General features: G+C 49.5%; 1 protein-coding gene across 1 annotated transcript in view; it reads left to right on the top strand.

Annotated features, from left to right (window-relative positions):
• Positions 1 to 18757, top strand: part of TMEM183A (transmembrane protein 183A) — a 111123-nt gene that overhangs the window by 42852 nt on the left and 49514 nt on the right. The gene's annotated exons all lie outside the window — the stretch shown is intronic.

Here is an 18757-nt window from a genome sequence, read left to right as displayed (position 1 = left end):
CTGAGTGGATGGACTTATGGAAGGAATTGCGTGCACGTGTCGACTCCTTACACAAAAAATTTGACGACCTGCCAAATGCGGGACAGCCGGCTTCTCAGCTCGTGCCTGTCCAGGCGTCTCAAAGGCCATCGGGGGCTCTAAAACGCCCGCTACCTCAGATGGCAGACGCGGATGTCGACACGGATACTGACACCAGTGTCGACGACGATGAGTCTAGTCTAATGTCCACTAAGGCCATTCGTTGCATGATTGAAGCAATGAAAGAGGTGTTACAAATTTCTGATATAAACCCAGGTACCACTAAAAAGGGTATTATGTTTGGGGAGAAAAAACTACCCGTAGTTTTTCCCCCATCAGAAGAATTAAATGAAGTGTGTGAAGAAGCGTGGGCTTTCCCTGATAAAAGATTGGTAATCTCTAAGAAGTTACTAATGGCGTTCCCTTTCCCGCCAAAGGATAGGTCACGTTGGGAGACACCCCCTAGGGTGGATAAAGCGCTCACACGTTTGTCTAAAAAGGTGGCACTACCGTCTCCGGATACGGCCGCCCTAAAGGAACCTGCTGATAGAAAGCAGGAGGCGATCCTGAAGTCTGTATATACACACTCAGGCATTATACTTAAACCAGCTATTGCGTCAGCATGGATGTGCAGTGCTGCCGCTGCGTGGTCAGATTCCCTGTCAGAAAATATTGACACCCTAGACAGGGACACTATTCTGCTAACCATAGAGCATATAAAAGACTCAGTCTTATACATGAGAGATGCACAGAGGGAGATCTGCCGGCTGGCATCTAAAATAAGTGCATTGTTCATTTCTGCTAGGAGAGGCTTATGGACTCGCCAGTGGACAGGGGATGCAGATTCAAAAAGGCACATGGAAGTTTTGCCTTATAAGGGTGAGGAGTTATTTGGGGATGGTCTCTCGGACCTAGTTTCCACAGCAACTGCTGGGAAGTCAGCATTTTTACCCCATGTTCCCTGACAGCCTAAAAAGGCGCCGTTTTATCAGGGTCCGCCGCATGACGGTGGGGCTCCACAGGCGGAGCCAGGTACGGTGGGGGCCGCCTCAAAAATTTCAGCGATCAGTGGGCTCGCTCACAGGTGGATCCCTGGATCCTGCAAATAGTATCTCAAGGGTACAAACTGGAATTCGAGGCGTCTCCACCCCACCGGTTCCTAAAATCTGCCTTGCCGATTACTCCTTCAGACAGGGAGGCTGTGCTAGCGGCAATTTACAAGCTGTATTCCCAGCAGGTGATAATCAAGGTGCCCCTACTTCATCAAGGACGGGGTTACTATTCCACACTGTTTGTGGTACCGAAACCGGACGATTCGGTGAGACCCATTTTAAATTTGAAATCCTTGAACACATACATAAAAAAATTCAAGTTCAAGATGGAATCGCTCAGGGCGGTTATTGCAAGCCTGGACGAGGGGGATTACATGGTATCCCTGGACATCAAGGATGCTTACCTGCATGTCCCCATTTACTATCCTCACCAGGAGTACCTCAGATTTGTGGTACAGGATTGCCATTACCAATTCCAGACGCTGTCGTTTGGACTCTCCACGGCACCGAGGGTGTTTACCAAGGTAATAGCGGAAATAATGATACTCCTTCGAAGAAAGGGAGTTTTAATTATCCCGTACTTGGACGACCTCCTAATAAAGGCGAGGTCCAAGGAGCAGTTGTTGGTGGGAGTAGCACTATCTCAGGAGGTGCTACACCAGCACGGTTGGATTCTGAATATTCCAAAATCACAGCTGGTTCCGACGACACGTCTACTGTTCCTGGGTATGATTCTGGATACAGTCCAGAAAAAAGTGTTTCTCCCGGAGGAGAAAGCCAAGGAGCTGTCATCTCTAGTCAGAGACCTCCTGAAACCAAAACAGGTATCGGTGCATCACTGCACGCGGGTCCTGGGAAAGATGGTGGCTTCTTACGAAGCAATTCCTTTCGGCAGGTTCCATGCCAGAATCTTTCAGTGGGAGCTGTTGGACCAATGGTCCGGATCGCATCTTCAGATGCATCGCCTAATAACCCTGTCTCCAAGAACCAGGGTGTCTCTGCTGTGGTGGCTGCAGAGTGCTCATCTTCTAGAGGGCCGCAGATTCGGCATACAGGACTGGGTCCTGGTGACCACGGATGCCAGCCTTCGAGGCTGGGGGGCAGTCACACAGGGAAGAAACTTCCAAGGACTATGGTCGAGTCAGGAGACTTCCCTACACATAAATATTCTGGAACTAAGGGCCATTTACAATGCCCTAAGTCAGGCAAAATCCCTGCTTCTACACCAGCCGGTACTGATCCAGTCAGACAACATCACGGCAGTCGCCCATGTAAATCGACAGGGCGGCACAAGAAGCAGGATGGCAATGGCAGAAGCCACAAGGATTCTCCGATGGGCGGAAAATCACGTACTAGCACTGTCAGCAGTGTTCATTCCGGGAGTGGACAACTGGGAAGCAGACTTTCTCAGCAGGCACGACCTCCACCCGGGAGAGTGGGGACTTCATCCAGAAGTCTTCACGCTGATTGTAAATCGATGGGAACGGCCACAGGTGGACATGATGGCGTCCCGCCTAAACAAAAAACTAGAGAGATATTGTGCCAGGTCAAGGGACCCTCAGGCGATAGCTGTGGACGCTCTAGTGACACCGTGGGTGTACCAGTCAGTTTGTGTTCCCTCCTCTGCCTCTCATACCAAGGGTACTGAGAATAATAAGAAAACGAGGAGTAAGAACAATACTCGTGGTTCCGGATTGGCCAAGACGAGCGTGGTACCCGGAACTTCAAGAGATGATCTCAGAGGACCCATGGCCTCTGCCGCTCAGACAGGACCTGCTGCAGCAGGGGCCCTGTCTGTTCCAAGACTTACCGCGGCTGCGTTTGACGGCATGGCGGTTGAACGCCGGATCCTGAAGGAAAAGGGCATTCCGGAGGAAGTCATTCCTACGCTGATTAAAGCCAGGAAAGATGTAACTGCAAAGCATTATCACCGCATATGGCGGAAATATGTTGCTTGGTGTGAGGCCAAAAAGGCCCCAACAGAGGAATTTCAACTAGGTCGATTTCTGCATTTCCTACAAGCAGGAGTGACTATGGGCCTGAAATTAGGCTCCATTAAGGTACAGATCTCGGCTCTGTCGATTTTCTTCCAGAAAGAACTAGCTTCACTACCTGAAGTTCAGACGTTTGTGAAAGGAGTGCTGCATATTCAGCCCCCGTTTGTGCCTCCAGTGGCACCTTGGGATCTCAACGTGGTGTTGAGTTTCTTAAAATCACATTGGTTTGAGCCACTTAAAACCGTGGATCTAAAATATCTCACGTGGAAAGTGGTCATGTTATTGGCCTTGGCTTCGGCCAGGCGTGTGTCAGAATTGGCAGCTTTGTCATGTAAAAGCCCTTATCTGATTTTCCATATGGATAGGGCGGAATTGAGGACTCGTCCCCAGTTTCTCCCTAAGGTGGTATCAGCTTTTCACTTGAACCAACCTATTGTGGTGCCTGCGGCTACAAGGGACTTGGAGGATTCCAAGTTGCTGGACGTAGTCAGGGCCTTGAAAATTTATGTTTCCAGGACGGCTAGAGTCAGGAAAACTGACTAGCTATTTATCCTGTATGCACCCAACAAACTGGGTGCTCCTGCTTCTAAGCAGACTATTGCTCGCTGGATTTGTAGCACAATTCAGCTGGCGCATTCTGCGGCTGGACTGCCGCATCCTAAATCAGTAAAAGCCCATTCCACAAGGAAGGTGGGCTCATCTTGGGCGGCTGCCCGAGGGGTCTCGGCTTTACAACTTTGCCGAGCTGCTACTTGGTCAGGGGCAAACACGTTTGCAAAATTCTACAAATTTGATACCCTGGCTGAGGAGGACCTTGAGTTCTCTCATTCGGTGCTGCAGAGTCATCCGCACTCTCCCGCCCGTTTGGGAGATTTGGTATAATCCCCATGGTCCTTTCGGAGTTCCCAGCATCCACTAGGACGTCAGAGAAAATAAGATTTTACTCACCGGTAAATCTATTTCTCGTAGTCCGTAGTGGATGCTGGGCGCCCATCCCAAGTGCGGATTGTCTGCAATACTTGTACATAGTTATTGTTAACTAAAGGGTTATTGTTGAGCCATCTGTTGAGAGGCTCAGTTGTTTTCATACTGTTAAACTGGGTATAGTATCACGAGTTATACGGTGTGATTGGTGTGGCTGGTAAGAGTCTTACCCGGGATTCAAAATCCTTCCTTATTATGTCAGCTCGTCCGGGCACAGTGTCCTAACTGAGGCTTGGAGGAGGGTCATAGTGGGAGGAGCCAGTGCACACCAGGTGACCTAAAAGCTTTCTTTAGTTGTGCCCAGTCTCCTGCGGAGCCGCTATTTCCCATGGTCCTTTCGGAGTTCCCAGCATCCACTACGGACTACGAGAAATAGATTTACCGGTGAGTAAAATCTTATTTTCTGCCAGGAGGGTCTTATGGACTCGGCAATGGACAGGGGATGCCGACTCTAAAAAACACATGGAGGTTTTGCCTTATAAGGGTGAGGAATTGTTTGGGGACAGTCTCTCGGACCTCGTATCCACAGCGACAGCTGGAAAGTCGACTTTCTTGCCACAGGTTTCCTCACAGCCTAAGAAAGCACCGTATTACCAAATGCAGTCCTTTCGTTCTCAAAAAAGCAAGAGAGTCAGTGGTGCATCCTTTCTTGCCAGAGGCAGGGGTAGAGGAAAGAAGCTGCACCATGCAGCCAGTTCTCAGGAACAAAAGTCCTCCCCTGCTTCCACTAAGTCCACCGCATGACGCTGGGGCTCCACAGGCGGAGCCAGGAGCGGTGGGGGCGCGTCTCCGAATTTTCTGCAACCAGTGGGTTCGCTCACAAGTGGATCCTTGAGCTATACAAATTGTATCTCAGGGATACTAGCTGAAATTCGAAGTGACGCCCCCTCACCGTTACCTAAAATCCGCCTTGCCAGCTTCTCCCACGGGGAGGGAGATAGTCCTGACGGCTATTCACAAGCTGTACCTCCAGCAAGTGATAATAATGGTACCCCCCCTTCAGCAGGGAAGGGGTTACTATTCCACACTGTTTGTGGTACCGAAACCGGACGGTTCGGTAAGACCCATTCTAAATTTAAAATCCTTGAACATTTACATGAAAAAGTTCAAGTTCAAAATGGAATTGCTCAGAGCGGTCATTGCCAGCCTGGAAGAGGGGGATTTTATGGTATCTCTGGACATCAAGGATGTGTACTTGCATGTCCCCATTTATCCGCCTCACCAGGAGTACCTCAGGTTTGTGGTACAGGACTGTCTTTACCAATTCCAGACGTTGCCGTTTGGTCTATCCACGGCACCGAGAGTCTTTACCAAGGTAATGGCGGAGATGATGGTACTCCTCCGGAAGCAAGGAGTTAGTTATCCCGTACTTGGACGATCTCCTCATAAAGGCGAGGTCCAGAGAGCAGTTGTTGGTCAGTGTAGCGCACTTTCAGGAAGTGTTGCTACGGCACGGCTGGATTCTGAATATTCCAAAGTCGCAGCTGATTCCTACGACGCGTCTGCCCTTCCTGGGCATGATTCTGGACACAGAACAGAAGAAGGTATTTCTCCCGGAGGAGAAGGCTCAGGAGTTAGTGACCATGGTCAGGGATCTCCTGAAACCAAAGCAGGTGTCAGTGCATCACTGCACGCGAGTCCTGGGAAAGATGGTAGCGTCATACGAAGCCATTCCTTTCGGCAGGTTCCATGCCAGGATCTTTCAGTGGGATCTGTTGGACAAGTGGTCCGGATCGCATCTTCAAATGCATCGGCTGATCGCCCTGTCCCCGAGGGCCAGGGTGTCTCTTCTGTGGTGGCTGCAGAGTGCTCATCTTCTCGAGGGCCGCAGGTTCGGCATACAGGATTGGGTCCTGGTGACCACGGATGCAAGCCTCCGCGGATGGGGGGCAGTCACTCAGGGAAGAAACTTCCAGGGGCTGTGGTCAAGTCAGGAGACTCGTCTGCACATAAACATACTGGAATTAAGGGCCATATACAACGCCCTGAGTCAAGCGGAGCCCCTGCTTCGAGACCAACCAGTGCTGATTCAGTCAGACAACATCACGGCAGTCGCCCATGTAAACCGACAGGGCGGCACAAGAAGCAGGGTGGCGATGGCGGAAGCCACAAGGATTCTTCGTTGGGCGGAGAATCACGTACAAGCACTGTCGGCAGTGTTCATTCCGGGAGTGGACAACTGGGAAACAGACTTCCTCAGCAGGCACGACCTCCACCCGGGAGAGTGGGGACTTCATCAAGAAGTCTTCGAGCAGATTGCAAATCGGTGGGAACGGCCACAGGTGGACATGATGGCGTCCCGCCTAAACAAAAAGCTAAAAAAATATTGCGCCAGGTCAAGGGACCCTCAGGCGATAGCTGTGGACGCACTGGTAACTCCGTGGGTGTTCCAGTCGGTATATGTGTTTCCTCCTCTTCCTCTCATACACAAGGTACTGAGAATAGTAAGAAAAAGAGGAGTGAGAACGATACTCATTGTTCCGGATTGGCCAAGAAGGACTTGGTACCCAGAACTTCAAGAGATGGTCACAGAGGACCCATGGCCTCTGCCTCTCAGACAGGACCTGTTGCAGTAGGGGCCCTGTCTGTTCCAAGACTTACCGCGGCTGCGTTTGACGGCATGGCGGTTGAACGCCGGATCCTAGCGGAAAAGGGTATACCGGATGAAGTAATTCCTGCGCTGATAAGAGCTAGGAAGGATGTGACAGCAAAGCATTATCACCGCATATGGCGGAAATATGTTGCTTGGTGTGAGGCCAGGAAGGCCCCTACAGAGGACTTCCAGTTGGGTCGTTTTCTGCATTTCCTACAGTCAGGTGTGACTGTGGGCCTCAAATTAGGGTCCATAAAGGTTCAGATCTCGGCCCTATCCATTTTCTTTCAAAAAGAACTGGCTTCACTGCCTGAGGTTCAGACGTTTGTAAAGGGAGTGCTGCATATTCAGCCTCCTTTTGTGCCACCAGTGGCACCTTGGGATCTTAACGTTGTGTTGGATTTCCTGAAATCCCACTGGTTTGAGCAACTTAAGACCGTGGAGCTAAAATATCTCACGTGGAAAGTGGTCATGCTATTGGCCTTAGCTTTGGCTAGGCGTGTGTCAGAATTGGCGGCTTTGTCATATAAAAGCCCCTATCTGATCTTCCATATGGACAGGGCAGAATTGAGGACTCGTCCCCAATTTCTCCCTAAGGTGGTATCATCGTTTCATTTGAACCAACCTATTGTGGTGCCTGCGGCTACTAGGGACTTGGAGGATTCCAAGTTGCTGGACGTAGTCCGGGCTTTGAAAATTTATGTTTCCAGAACGGCGGGAGTCAGAAAGTCTGACTCGCTGTTTATTCTGTATGCAGCCAACAAGGTTGGCGCTCCTGCTTCGAAGCAGACTATTGCTCGCTGGATCTGTAGCACGATTCAGCTGGCTCACTCTGCGGCTGGATTGCCGCATCCAAAATCAGTAAAAGCCCATTCCACAAGGAAGGTGGGCTCTTCTTGGGCGGCTGCCCGAGGGGTCTCGGCTTTACAGCTTTGCCGAGCTGCTACTTGGTCGGGTTCAAACACATTTGCTAAGTTCTACAAGTTTGATACCCTGGCTGAGGAGGACCTTGAGTTTGCTCATTCGGTGCTGCAGAGTCGTCCGCACTCTCCCGCCCGTTTGGGAGCTTTGGTATAATCCCCATGGTCCTTACGGAGTCCCCAGCATCCACTAGGACGTCAGAGACAATAAGAATTTACTCACCGGTAATTCTATTTCTCATAGTGTATGCTGGGTGCCCGTCACAAGTGCGGACTTCTTCTGCAATACGTGTATATAGTTATTGCTTACTAAAGGGTTATTGTTATGAGCCATCCGTTGATTGAGGCTCAGTTGTTGTTCATACTGTTAACTGGGTATGGTTATCACAAGTTATACGGTGTGGCTGGTATGAGTCTTACCCTGGATTCCTAATCCTTTCCTTGTAGTGTCAGCTCTTCCGGGCACAGTTTCCCTAACTGAGGTCTGGAGGAGGGGCATAGAGGGAGGAGCCAGTGCACACCAGATAGTACCTAATCTTTTCTTTCTTTTAGAGTGCCCAGTCTATTCCCCATGGTCCTTACGGAGTCCCCAGCATCCACTACGGACTACGAGAAATAGAATTACCGGTGAGTAAATTATTATTATTTTATATATATATATAGAGAGAGAGATATATATATATATATATATATATATATATATATATAGAGATATATATATATATATATATATATAACGACTCTGGAAACCTTGGTCAGTGGTCTTTTCTGTATATTCATACAGTAAATTAGCATATGTATTGCACCTGGATCCCTCTCCCAGTACATGATGTGAACTCCAGTAATTGCGCTGAGCAATGAAATATGTGGGTCACAGAGACCCCACTCCAACACTTCAAAAAAAATTGGGTCCTTCTCTACTGATTTTGGGTCCCATCACAATCTATAGTTTGGGTATCGGGGCATAAGGGCATGCAGCAGTTGGGGTAAGGGTTGATAGTAACTGGGGCAGTACTGTGCGCAAGGAGTGGGTTAGGGATAGGCAATACTGTTGGCAGTACTAGGGTAAAGGAGTGTATTAGGTGCAGGCAGTGCTGGAGGTAGGGAGAGGAGTAAGGGTAGATTACTCCCAGATCTGCCCCAGCAGCTATCGACCCTTTCTGCCCTCCCCACCCCCAGCACTGCCCGCCCCTATACCAATCCTTGCCCCCAATACTGCCTGAGCTGCTGTCTACACTATCCCCATCGGCTGTGCACACTTACCCCCTCTTTGGCCCCATCAGCTAGGAGGGAGTAAGTGTACATAGCTGCTGGTGATGGGATAGATAACAGCTAGGACAGTTTTGAGTGCAAGGAGGGTGATGAGGCTATATAGCTGCTGGGGGCAAGGAGGGCGAAGGCTTGTCACAATTCCAGCCTGCCCATAGATGATGCAATCCAAGACAGCTGGGTTGTGATGGTTGAGCATGTCAGTCACTTAGGATAAATACACCATTTGTTCTGCCACCACAAAATAATTTAAAAGGGTCTTTTACGTTCCCTGACCAAATATTAAGATTTCACACTAGCTTACACATGGGGCTGTGAGATCAAACCTACATACCGAAGTACGTTTTCATGGAGTTATCCTTTACTCCTCCCTCTCCTTTAAACCACACATTCTGTACCTCTCGCAGTCCTGCCGTTTCCATCTCAAAAATATTTCCGGACCCTTTCTCACCCTGGATGCTTGGAAGACCCTCATCCACTCACTGGTCATCCACAGATTGGACAACTGTAAACTCCTATCTCCACCTCCCTGACAACTGCCTCTATCCACTCTAATCTATCTTCAGTGCTGCTGCCCGTCTCATCTTCCTCGCCAAACGTACTACGTCCACCTCCCCTATCTTACAAGTCCTTCACTGGCGCTAATTCCCCTTCAGAAATCTAATTCAAGCTTCTCACAAAGTCCTCACCCATTCCTCTCCCATTTACATGTCTGACCTTATCTCCCTTTACACTCCCATCTGTCCTCTTCGCTCCACAAATGCCTCTCCTGCCAACTAATTACTTCCTCCCAGGATTTTGCATGTGTTGCTCCCTATCTCTGGAATTCTCTACCTCTCCCCATCAGACTCTTCACCTCGGCAAAACTTCATACGGTCTCTCAAGATCCACTTCTTTATCAATCCCAGCTGTCTCTCATCCTAACCTTCCATGCTCAGTCTATGCCATCTGCTGGGGCAGTACTAGGTGTAGGGTAGATTGCAACTGGGGCACTAGCTGGGAGTCCCCTGGTTGGGTCACTGTTGAGTTGCATCCCCAGCTTGTCCCTCGGCACCCGGGTAGAGCTGGCCTCCTGAGTACAGAGAGCTGGCTTCTGTGGCGAATGCCCTATGCAGCGTGTGTAGAGCTACTGTAGATTCATACTGCAGAGTGACGGTGGGCATGGAGGGAGATGCACCAGCAGCGATTGGCTGGGGAGACACTTGGGATTGTTATTTGCTGTGGTGCACACAGGTCAGTGTCACTCTCTGCCTATAGCGCATAAAATACGCACTGTAGCTTGTATTTGCGATCACTGAAGTGTAACCCATAGGCTACAATGGCTAATGCTATCCGGGGATGGCATTAGCTATCGATGCCAAGCTCCGGAATGAAATTCAGCGTTTTATGTGGGCTGCTTCTGAGATATAAAATGGGATATTGCAGCAGATCTCTCCCAATATGTGCTGTCCCCATTACATACTGTACATCTGGGTGGTTCTTAATATTTGCGTACCACCCTTTGGGATATAGCACAAATATTCTTTGATAAATATTCCTCTTAGTACCTAATGCCTTGTTCACTATGGGTTTTGTTTAGAGACAAGTAGGGCCGTTTTTTCAATCCCGGGATTGAAAAACGATCAATCCCGGGATTGCAGTAGGGGTCAGTAAAGAAGGGTGTAGGGAGCAGCGCGGGAGGGTGTAGGTAGCGGCGGGGAAGGGAGGGAGGGTGTAGGTAGCTGGGCGGGAGGGTGTAGGTAGCTGGGCGGGAGGGTGTAGTTAGCGGTGCGGAGGGTGTAGGTAGCTGGGCGGGAGGGTGTAGGTAGCTGGGCGGGAGGGTGTACAGTAGGTAGCGGGGAGGGTTGGTAGCGGCGCGGGAGGGAGGCTGGGTGTAACTTAAGTAATAACACTTACTATTAGGTGGGCGCCAACCATGGACACACTGAACGCGGCGGCATTTCAAATGAAGCGCCGACCGCCAGCCAACCAGAGCAGGCGGACCAGCAGCCAATCAGGGAAGCGGCCGCAGCAGTCGCTCCTGATTGGCTGCCGCGGCAGCTTCCCTGATTGGCTGCCGGTCCGCCAACTCTGATTGGCTGGCGGCCGGCGCCACATTTGAAGTGTCGCCGCGTTCAGCGTTCGTCTATGGCTGCCACCCGCCTAAGTGTAAGTAGTATTACTTACACACACACACACCCTCCCGCACATGCGCAGTGCAATCCCGTGAATCCCGGGATTGGATGCTCCAATCCCGGGATTCAAATCCCGGCATTTTTGGGCCCAAATCCCGGGATCCCGCCGATCCCGGGATTGGCCTCCTTGGAGACAAGTGATATACTGTATGTAGAATTATGGAGATGGCAAACGTGCATTTAGGGGCATATGCGGAGGTCTGATGCGGTGTAGGGGGCCACCTGAGGTTCACATAACTAAACTGCTTCAAAACCTCAGTAAACTTGTTTTGAACATTAAGTAATCTAATTAAACACTTAAACTTCTACTTCTTACTAATGTAACACTTAGTTTACTTAATGTTCAGAACAAGTTTACTGATGAACTGAAGTAGTTTAGGGGGTGCCATGAGCTGAACTTGAACCCACTACCTGTCAAGCTACCAACTTATTCAGCAATACAGCTCTTAACAAATGCATCAATGTTTCATATATCATTGCAAGTATCCTGATTACTCTAATAGGTATATTGGAGACGTGTATAAGACATGCACTATAGAATTACAAACGCAGACTTCATAAATAACATATCTCCGTAAATGTCATGAAGGCACTCCATTGCACTATATCTGCGCTCATTTTTTGTTGCGCCCTATAGAACAGTGGTTCTCAAACTGTTGGTCCCGACCCCAAAGTGGATCGCCCCCATCTTAGCATGGGGTTGCAACTCCATTTTGCTGACAGTCAGGCTGATGGATCACTGGCTGAAGGAGTCTGTTACTTCAGACTCCTGGGATCACTGCCACCCTCTGCATTTCCCTTACATCTCCCTGTCGCCCTCTGCCAGCCTCATCGCCCACTGCCTCCCCATATCCTCCTCTGCCTCTATCTAGTCGCCATCTCCCACCCTCTTTCTTACTCTCCCGTACAAGCCATTGCTTCTTCCTCTCTCCCACTGACACCCTCTACCTCTCCCTGTCATTCACTGTCTCCCCAGTTTCCCACTGCCACTCTCTGCCTCCCCGTCACCCACTGCCACCTCACTGTCTCCCTGACATTCCGAAAGCCTTGGTATAAACTTAACATGCTCATGAATATATTAAAAAACACATGCAGGGCAGGGACTCCGAAAGGAGCTTATCACTGCATTTGTGTAAGAAATGAAGTGATGGCATTAGCGGTCACTTCACATCTGTTTCATGTTTCCGCAATGCTACTGTGCATGTACGGTCTGCTGACCACACATGTGCGGTGGCCATTCTGCGGTAACTTGCTGGTGTCCTATAATTTTTGACTGACTGGGTCCCAGAGCAAAACTATTTGAGAAACTTGCTATAGATGAAAATGAAGGTTCCTTAGTGTAATAGACGGCAATGTGCAGAGCCAGACATCGTAGTGATGTCCAGCTACAGATGTGTCTCCTTACATCCTTGCTGCAGTAACGCTAAACAGCCCTTGAAGTCGCGCCATGTTGTGGCGGGACTCTGTAGCGCCGAGCGTCTTCCCCCCCCCTCCCCCACGCAAAAATGCATCTCTATTTACATACAAAATGCTATGCTAAAACACTGTAACGTTGCATTTTGGATGCAGATACAGACGCAATTACACACACAATATAGGCATGCTGCATATAATTTTAATAAGAAAAAGCTGCTTGTGTGTCCTATTACATCACTTTGCGTCTAAGATGGCGCTCCTATATTGCGGAAGGGGTATTTCTTTTTCTCTGGTTACAAATATTAAATAATGCTATGCCTTCACATTCTCCAGTATCTGTCTGCTAGCTATTATGCACGTCTTTAACATCTGCCTACTGCTATCCAATGATTGTATCTGATCTCAGAGCAGATGAATTATAATCACTTTTATGGGGAAGTTCCATTTGTAACCAATAAAGTGGGAACATTGAATCTCTGTATGGCTGAAAGTTATGGTATAATAGGTAGACAGTCAAAAAGTCTACACCAAATGACCGAAATGCGCAAGGTTGTCGTGATCAAAAGGTTGACATGGAAATGGTTGACACATGAAAAAGTCAACATGAGTTTTCCATTTGTTTGGGTGTCATATTTTACCTTGCAGCATTTGGAACCCCAATTAGCGTGCTGTGCACCCTCGCAATCAGAGTCCACGTGGATGGTAAAGTATGAAAAAGTTGAACGTATTTTTTTAAAAAAAGGAAAAAAAGCTGATGTCGACCATATGCTGTGTTGACCATTTGAACCTTTTGACCATGTCAACCATTTGGTGTCGACCTATTGACTTGATCTATCATTCGGATAGCATGGTTGAAAGCATCCATATGATCCAACATCTTTTTGTATTTACATTTTCTCTGACGTCCTAGTGGATGCTGGGACTTCCGTAAGGACCATGGGGAATAGCGGCTCCGCAGGAGACTGGGCACAAAAGTAAAAGCTTTAGACTAGCTGGTGTGCACTGGCTCCTCCCCCCATGACCCTCCTCCAAGCCCCAGTTAGATTTTTGTGCCCGAACGAGAAGGGTGCATGCTAGGTGGCTCTCCTGAGCTGCTTAGAAGTAGAAGTTTAAATAGGTTTTTTATTTTCAGTGAGTACTGCTGGCAACAGGCTCACTGCATCGTGGGACTAAGGGGAGAAGAAGCGAACTCACCTGCGTGCAGAGTGGATTGGGCTTCTTGGCTACTGGACATTAGCTCCAGAGGGACGATCACAGGTTCAGCCTGGATGGGTCCCGGAGCCGCGCCGCCGGCCCCCTTACAGAGCCAGAAGAGCGAAGAGGTCCGGAGAAAGCGGCGGCAGAAGACGTTCCTGTCTTCAAATAAGGTAGCGCACAGCACTGCAGCTGTGCGCCATTGCTCTCAGCACACTTCACACTCCGGTCACTGAGGGTGCAGGGCGCTGGGGGGGAGCGCCCTGAGACGCAATAAAACACTATAAAAACCTTATATGGCTAAAGAAATGCATCACATATAGCTCCTAGGCTATATGGATGCATTTAACCCCTGCCAGTTTTCCTGAGAAAAGGCCGCCGAGAAGGGGGCGGAGCCTATCTCCTCAGCACACAAGCGCCATTTTCCCTCACAGCTCCGCTGGAAGGACGGCTCCCTGACTCTCCCCTGCAGTCCTGCTACAAGAATCGGGGTAAAACAAGAGAGGGGGGGCACTATTGGCAGCTAATATATAATACAGCAGCTATAACAGGGAGTAACACTTATATAAGGTTATCCCTGCATATATATAGCGCTCTGGTGTGTGCTGGCAAACTCTCCCTCTGTCTCCCCAAAGGGCTAGTGGGGTCCTGTCCTCTATCAGAGCATTCCCTGTGTGTGTGCTGGGTGTCGGTACGATTGTGTCGACATGTATGAGGAGGAAAATGATGTGGAAGCAGAGCAATTGCCTGTGTTAGTGATGTCACCCCCTAGGGAGTCGACACCTAACTGGATGGTCGTATTTAAAGAATTACGTGACAATGTCAGCACTTTGCAAAAAACTGTTGACGACATGAGACAGCCGGCAAATCAGTTAGTGCCTGTTCAGGCGTCTCAGACACCGTCAGGGGCGCTAAAACGCCCGTTACCTCAGATGGTCGACACAGACCCAGACACGGATACTGAATCCAGTGTCGACGGTGAGGAGACAGACGTAATGTCCAGTAGGGCCACACGTTGCATGATCACGGCAATGAAGGAGGCATTGAACATTTCTGACACTACAAGTACCACAAAAAAGGGTATTATGTGGGGTGTGAAAAAACTACCAGTAGTTTTTCCTGAATCAGAGGAATTAAATGAGGTGTGTGATAAAGCGTGGGTTTCCCCCGATAAAAAACTGCTGATTTCTAACAAATTATTGGCACTATACCCTTTCCCGCCAGAGGTTAGGGCACGTTGGGAAACACCCCCTAGGGTAGATAAGGCGCTCACACGCTTATCAAAACAAGTGGCGTTACCGTCTCCTGATACGGCCGCCCTCAAGGAACCAGCTGATAGAAGGCTGGAAAATATCCTAAAAGGTATATACACACATACTGGTGTTATACTGCGACCAGCAATCGCCTCAGCCTGGATGTGCAGCGCTGGAGTGGCTTGGTCGGATTCCCTGACTGAAAATATTGATACCCTGGATAGGGACAGTATTTTATTAACTATAGAGCATTTAAAGGATGCATTACTATATATGCGGGATGCACAGAGGGATATTTGCACCCTGGCATCAAGAGTGAGTGCGATGTCCATTTCTGCCAGAAGGGCGTTATGGACGCGACAGTGGTCAGGTGATGCAGATTCCAAACGACATATGGAAGTATTGCCGTATAAAGGGGAGGAGTTATTTGGGGTCGGTCTATCAGACCTGGTGGCCACGGCAACGGCTGGAAAGTCAACCTTTTTACCCCAGGTCACCTCTCAGCAGAAAAAGACACCGTCTTTTCAAACTCAGTCCTTTCGTTCCCATAAGAACAAGCGAGCAAAAGGCCACTCATTTCTGCCCCGGGGCAGAGGAAGAGGAAAAAGACTGCACCAGGCAGCCTCTTCCCAGGAGCAGAAGCCCTCCCCCGCTTCTGCCAAGTCTTCAGCATGACGCTGGGGCTTTACAAGCGGACTCAGGCACGGTGGGGGCCCGTCTCAAAAATTTCAACGCGCAGTGGGCTCACTCGCAAGTGGACCCCTGGATCCTGCAGGTAGTATCACAGGGGTACAAATTGGAATTCGAGACGTCTCCCCCTCGCCGATTCCTGAAGTCTGCTCTTCCAACGTCTCCCTCCGACAGGGAGGCAGTATTGGAAGCTATTCACAAGCTGTATTCCCAGCAGGTGATAATCAAGGTACCCCTCCTACAACAGGGAAAGGGGTATTATTCCACGCTGTTTGTGGTACCGAAGCCGGACGGCTCGGTGAGACCAATTTTAAATCTGAAATCCTTGAACACTTACATAAAAAGGTTCAAATTCAAGATGGAATCACTCAGAGCAGTGATAGCGAACCTGGAAGAAGGGGACTATATGGTATCTCTGGACATCAAAGATGCTTATCTCCATGTCCCAATCTTCCCTTCTCACCAGGGGTACCTCAGGTTTGTGGTTCAAAACTGTCATTATCAGTTTCAGACGCTGCCGTTAGGATTGTCCACGGCACCCCGGGTCTTTACCAAGGTAATGGCCGAAATGATGATTCTTCTTCGAAGAGAAGGCGTCTTAATTATCCCTTACTTGGACGATCTCCTGATAAGGGCAAGATCCAGGGAACAGTTAGAGTTCGGAGTAGCACTGTCTCAGGTAGTGCTACGTCAGCACGGGTGGATTCTAAATATCCCAAAATCACAGCTGATTCCAACAACACGTCTACTGTTCCTGGGGATGATTCTGGACACAGTCCAGAAAAAGGTGTTTCTCCCGGAGGAGAAGGCCAGGGAGTTATCCGAGCTAGTCAGGAACCTCCTAAAACCAGGCCAAGTGTCAGTGCATCAATGCACGAGAGTCCTGGGAAAAATGGTGGCTTCTTACGAAGCAATTCCATTCGGAAGATTCCATGCAAGAACTTTTCAGTGGGATCTGCTGGACAAATGGTCCGGATCGCATCTTCAGATGCATCAGCGGATAACCCTATCTCCAAGGACAAGGGTGTCTCTCCTGTGGTGGTTACAGAGTGCTCATCTTCTAGAGGGCCGCAGATTCGGCATTCAGGATTGGATGCTGGTGACCACAGATGCCAGTCTGAGAGGCTGGGGAGCAGTCACACAGGGAAGAAATTTCCAGGGCTTGTGGTCAAGCATGGAAACGTCTCTTCACATAAATATCCTGGAACTAAGGGCCATTTACAATGCCCTAAGTCAAGCAAGGCCTCTGCTTCAGGGTCAGTCGGTATTGATCCAATCGGACAACATCACGGCAGTCGCCCACGTCAACAGACAGGGCGGCACAAGAAGCAGGAGGGCAATGGCAGAAGCTGCAAGGATTCTCCGCTGGGCGGAAAATCATGTGGTAGCACTGTCAGCAGTGTTCATTCCGGGAGTGGACAACTGGGAAGCAGACTTCCTCAGCAGACACGACCTCCACCCGGGGGAGTGGGGACTTCACCCAGAAGTCTTCCAAGTGATTGTAAACCGTTGGGAAAAACCAAAGGTGGACATGATGGCGTCCCGTCTCAACAAAAAACTGGACAGATATTGCGCCAGGTCAAGGGACCCTCAGGCAATAGCGGTGGACGCTCTGGTAACACCGTGGGTGTACCAGTCGGTGTATGTGTTCCCTCCTCTGCCTCTCATACCCAAAGTACTGAGAATCATAAGAAGGAGAGGAGTAAGAACTATACTCGTGGCTCCGGATTGGCCAAGAAGAACTTGGTACCCGGAACTGCAAGAGATGCTCACGGAGGACCCGTGGCCTCTACCTCTCAGAAAGGACCTGCTCCAGCAGGGACCTTGTCTGTTTCAAGACTTACCGCGGCTGCGTTTGACGGCATGGAGGTTGAACGCCGGATCCTGAAGGAAAAAGGCATTCCAGATGAAGTCATCCCTACCCTGGTCAAGGCCAGAAAGGATGTAACCGCAAAACATTATCACCGCATTTGGCGTAAATATGTTGCGTGGTGTGAGGCCAAGAAGGCCCCTACAGAGGAATTTCACAGTGGCACCTTGGGATCTCAATGTAGTGTTGAGTCTCCTAAAATCACATTGGTTTGAACCACTCACCACTGTGGAATTGAAATATCTCACATGGAAAGTGGTCATGCTGTTAGCCCTGGCTTCAGCCAGGCGTGTCTCTGAATTGGCGGCTTTATCATATAAAAGCCCTTACCTAATTTTTCATTCAGACAGGGCAGAACTGAGGACTCGCCCTCAATTTCTCCCTAAGGTGGTTTTCAGCGTTTCACATGAACCAGCCTATTGTGGTACCTGCGGCGACTAGGGACTTGGAGGACTCCAAGTTGCTGGACGTAGTCAGGGCCCTGAAAATATATGTTTCCAGGACGGCTGGAGTCAGAAAATCTGACTCGCTGTTTATCCTGTATGCACCCAACAAGCTGGGTGCTCCTGCTTCTAAGCAGACGATTGCTCGTTGGGTTTGTAGTACAATTCAGCTTGCACATTCTGTGGCAGGCCTGCCACAGCCAAAATCTGTAAAAGCCCATTCCACAAGGAAAGTGGGCTCATCTTGGGCGGCTGCCCGAGGGGTCTCGGCTTTACAACTTTGCCGAGCAGCTACTTGGTCAGGGGCAAACACGTTTGCTAAATTTTACAAATTCGATACCCTGGCTGAGGAGGACCTGGAGTTCTCTCATTCGGTGCTGCAGAGTCATCCGCACTCTCCCGCCCGTTTGGGAGCTTTGGTATAATCCCCATGGTCCTTACGGAAGTCCCAGCATCCACTAGGACGTCAGAGAAAATAAGAATTTACTTACCGATAATTCTATTTCTCGTAGTCCGTAGTGGATGCTGGGCGCCCATCCCAAGTGCGGATTGTCTGCAATACTTGTATATAGTTATTGTTACAAAAAAATCGGGTTGTTTATTGTTGTGAGCCATCTTTTCAGAAGCTCCTACGTTTATCATACTGTTAACTGGGTTCAGATCACAGGTTGTACGGTGTGATTGGTGTGGCTGGTATGAGTCTTACCCGGGATTCAAAATCCTTCCTTATTATGTACGCTCGTCCGGGCACAGTATCCTAACTGAGGCTTGGAGGAGGGTCATGGGGGGAGGAGCCAGTGCACACCAGCTAGTCTAAAGCTTTTACTTTTGTGCCCAGTCTCCTGCGGAGCCGCTATTCCCCATGGTCCTTACGGAAGTCCCAG

This window comes from Pseudophryne corroboree, chromosome 2 (assembly GCF_028390025.1).
Source record: "Pseudophryne corroboree isolate aPseCor3 chromosome 2, aPseCor3.hap2, whole genome shotgun sequence".
Classification (NCBI taxonomy): domain Eukaryota; kingdom Metazoa; phylum Chordata; class Amphibia; order Anura; family Myobatrachidae; genus Pseudophryne; species Pseudophryne corroboree.
Note: the sequence above shows the minus strand (reverse complement) of the source record. Positions and strands in the feature narration are given on the sequence as shown.